Source organism: Apis dorsata, unplaced genomic scaffold, assembly GCF_000469605.1.
Source record: "Apis dorsata unplaced genomic scaffold, Apis dorsata 1.3 scaffold_102, whole genome shotgun sequence".
In the NCBI taxonomy this organism is placed as follows: domain Eukaryota; kingdom Metazoa; phylum Arthropoda; class Insecta; order Hymenoptera; family Apidae; genus Apis; species Apis dorsata.
Genome location: NW_006263400.1, coordinates 24,012 through 28,576, shown reverse-complemented (window position 1 = coordinate 28,576; position 4,565 = coordinate 24,012).

The window sequence follows — 4,565 nt, the reverse complement described above, 5'->3', positions numbered from 1 at the left end:
TTTTTTTTTTTTTTTTTTTTTTTTTATGTAATCGCACTACTTCCATACTTTGCTCCAACTCTTGATATATCCCCCCAGCAACAAAAATCGGATTAGGGGTCATTATTCTTCCAAGCTATAAAGTAAAAGTAATGGAGCAGTCTCTTGTCTGTAATCTCTGTCAAAAGTAATGGCTTCATTCTGTATAATTATTGATTCGCATGAGATGAAATGATAAAAGAGGACGTTCGAAAGAATTTTATAAGTGTTCGTCTGAAATATGATTGAAAAATCGCAGGAAATGAAAATGATGAAGAAAGATCGATGATCACGTATGAATTAAGAATATGTTTAAAATAATTATTGAGAGAATTATGTAGATGAAAATTCAGCAAATCTGAACATACATATATTAAAACGAATATTTTTTTTAATCTTTCTATTAAAAAAAAAAAATGAAAATTATTCAATGGAATCTATTAAAATATAAGATTTATTTCTTCTTGTTATTCAACTTAAAGGTATTACTTCGTAGTAATATTTCGCGATGGAAAATGGAAAGATTTCAAATACAATTCATCTATTGTTTTCCACGATTTAAACTACGGGTTATGCAAATATCGGACAAAATCAATATTCAAACAACGATACAAAGATTCGTTTCAAAGGGAATAGAAAATGTTTACGTGTGCAGCAATTTTTTTTTTTATATCTCGTGATTTCATTTATTTAGGCAAGTTAATAGATGCTCGTAAGTTAATAACTTGACGATGAATTCGACATTCATACTGCGGTTATTTGTAAAGCAAGTTTACCGTACAAGTTCAATAGTGGATTCAGTTAGTTAGTCAGATTCAGCTTCTGATTTCTAATGTAATTAACTCGGTATTAAGCCGTGGTTATCTTGTATATATATATATACATATATATACAACAGATATAAGATAAGATATTATTCAGATATTTATAATATATATCATTTTCATTAGTGCTAATTAAATTCTATTAAGTCAGTTTCACTTTTTTTACACATTTAAATATTTCCATCACAGAAAAGGAGCATATTTTTAAACCAATTTTAAATGTTCCCGCATAAAAATGGAAATTATAATTCCCCTTTAACAAAAATCTGTTGCCAAATTATAATTATAATACACGTGCAATTATTTTTAAATTCGCGACAAATTCGAAGCAAATTTTCCAATTAAAACCGGGCACCTCTTTCTTTATATTATTTCGTAACGCGCAATTTCCAAATTGTGCAAAAAATGATTCATCTCTCGTCATCTCTTAATTAATTCCTCTTCGTACTCCGTTGTGATTCGAGAGAAATTTCTCCCTTCTCCTTTTTTTTTTTTTATCCAAATTGGCACGCGAGACAGAGAATTTTTCGCGCGAAAATCATCGTCGATCTCGCGCACGAAGCGAAAATACGAGAATAAGTTGTTCGATTAAAATATCCTGCGGAAGCCAGGCTTCGGTATAAGGTCAATGCTTTGAGTGTGCGGGTTCTAGATGCGATAGACACGGCCGTGAACACCGGTCTCTCTGGATTCGCGACGGAAACGTGACGAAACAGTTGTTATCCAGTTGTTGCGTCACTTTTACCTCGTTCGACTTGTATGCCTTTCGTGTGCTACTGCTTCATCATCCGGGACATATGCGGAGAAATGAAAGTCCAATGGCGATATCTCGCGAGGCTTGTGAAACTGAAACTCGCGACTTTTATATTGTTTATCCTTTTATGTTGTTTTGACGTTTGTCTTTCGTTTTAAATATTGTTTAAATCGAATATCAAATCGTGGTCTGAGTTTATATATATATATTTTTTCTTCTTCTTCTGATGTATCCCTTTTTTGGAAATTGGAATTTGTTTTTATTATGAATTTATCAATTGGAAGTTTTAAATATTGTATAATATATATTTTTCTTTTTTCTTCTTCCAACGATGGTATATCCCTTTTTTGGAAATTTGAACTCGTGTTTATTATGAATTTATCAATAATATATATTTTTCTTTTTTCTTCTTCCAACGATGGTCTTTCTTGGAATTCGTGTTTATTAATGAATTTATCAATTAGAAGTTTTAGATATTGTTTAATTCGTATAATATACATTTTTCTTTCCTCTTCTTCCAACGATGGTGTATTTCTTTTTTGGAAATTGGAACTTGTGTTTATTATGAATTTATCAATTGGAAGTTTTAGATATTGTATAATATACATTTTTCTTTTTTCTTCTTCCAACGATGGTGTACCCCTTTTTTGAAAACTTGAACTTGTGTTTATTATGAATTTATCAATTGGAAGTTTTAGATATTGTATAATATATATTTTTCTTTTTTCTTCTTCCAACGATGTTTATTATGAATTTATCAATTGGAAGTTTTAGATACTGTTTAATTCGTATAATATATATTTTTCTTTCCTCTTCTTCCAACGATGGTGTACCCCTTTTTTGGAAACTGGAACTCGTGTTTATTAATGAATTTATATTGGAAGTTTGTTTTTCATTAAATATTGCTTAATTCGAATATTATGATTCAAGTTTATTTTTCTTCTTCCAATAATAGTGTATCTCCTTTTTGAAAACTGGAATTCGTGTTTATTATGAATTTATCAATTGGAACTTTGTTTTAGATATTATTTAATTCATGTAATATATATTTTTCTTCTTCCAACGATGGTGTATTCCTTTTTTGGAAACTGGAACTCGTTTATTAATGAATTTACCATATTGGAAGTTTATTTTCCATTTAAATCGAAAATAATTGTGGATATATTTCTATACCTCATTTTCCTTTGTGAAATTGAAACTTGCATCTTTTATATATTTAGAGATTTGTTTTCCATCGGATATTTATTTATTTCAAGAAATATATTGTGAAGGATATATCTTTCTTTCTCCTCTTCTTCCATACCTCCTTCGTGGAACTCGTATTTTTTATGAATTTAACGATTGGAAGTTTATTCTCCATTTAAATATTAATTCAAATTGAAAATTGTTCAAGTTACATTTCTTCTTCTTCTTCTTTCGATTTCTTTTAGATTTTCAAAGTATCATCGACCTCAAAACTTTTCTCGTGAAAAACTTAGGATTACGTAGCGATGAGGACAAAAGTGACACAGTGTATGCTTCACACACATACTATATCTTATATCGGCCCTCAACTTTTCAACCAGATGGCTCACAATTAATTCTCTCCTACTTCTTTCTCCCAACCGAGTACTGTCATTCATCCTTTACACCCAAGCCACACACACGTGCGCAGCCACATGTTTTCAAAGCTACAACAGATGTTCTTATATGTGAACACTTTCAGAGAAAACCACCCTGACTTTCCTTCATGGACCAATTTCACGATCGTTTAAAAATCTTTTGGAAAAATTCAATTGTTTCACAATCGTTTTAACAAATTACCGAAATTTAAAAATCTTAAAAAGTCTTAAAAATCTTAAAAATCGAAAAAATCTTAAAAATCTTTTGGGAAAATTTAACTGTTTCACGATCGTTTTAACAAATTACCGAAATTTAAAAATTTTAAAAAATCTTAAAAATCTTAAAAATCGAAAAAATCTTAAAAATCTTTTGGGAAAATTTAACTGTTTCACGATCGTTTTAACAAATTACCGAAATTTAAAAATTTTAAAAAATCTTAAAAATCTTAAAAATCGAAAAAATCTTAAAAATCTTTTGGGAAAATTTAACTGTTTCACGATCGTTTTAACAAATTACCGAAAAAATTTAAAAATCTTAAAAAGTCTTAAAAATCGAAAAAGTTTAAAAATCTTTTGGAAAAATTCAACTGTTTCACGATCGTTTTAACAAATTATCGAAATTTAAAAAGTCTTAAAAATCGAAAAAGTTTAAAAATCTTTTGGAAAAATTCAACTGTTTCACGATCGTTTTAACAAATTACCGAAAAAATTTAAAAATCTTAAAAAATCTTAAAAATCGAAAAAGTTTAAAAATCTTTTGGAAAAATTCAATTGTTTCACAATCGTTTTAACAAATTACCGAAAAAATTTAAAAATCTTAAAAAGTCTTAAAAATCTTAAAAATCGAAAAAGTTTAAAAATCTTTAAAAAAAATTCAACTGTTTCACGATCGTTTTAACAAATTACCGAAAAAATTTAAAAATCTTAAAAAGTCTTAAAAATCTTAAAAATCGAAAAAGTTTAAAAATCTTTTGGAAAAATTCAACTGTTTCACGATCGTTTTAACAAATTATCGAAGAAATTTAAAAATCTTAAAAATCGAAAAAGTTTAAAAATCTTTTGGAAAAATTCAACTGTTTCGTTTTAACAAATTACCGAAAAAAATAAAATAAAAAAGAAAAAAAAAAATTACTCACCGAACTTTGCAAACTCGCAATTAGAGCTCAGCTCTAGAGAGCTCAATTCTGAAAAGAAAGCTCTTTGTCCAGAATGTTTAGGAAGATGAAGTTTGGCAGGAATTTGGGGAAGGGGATAGGGATGGATCCTGGAGAATTCAGGATTCTCGAATCAAGGGGATCTTATCTCCAAGGTATTCCGTGTTCGGGAATAGGTGGTCGCCCCCGAAACTTTCTACTCGGCATTCCTGGC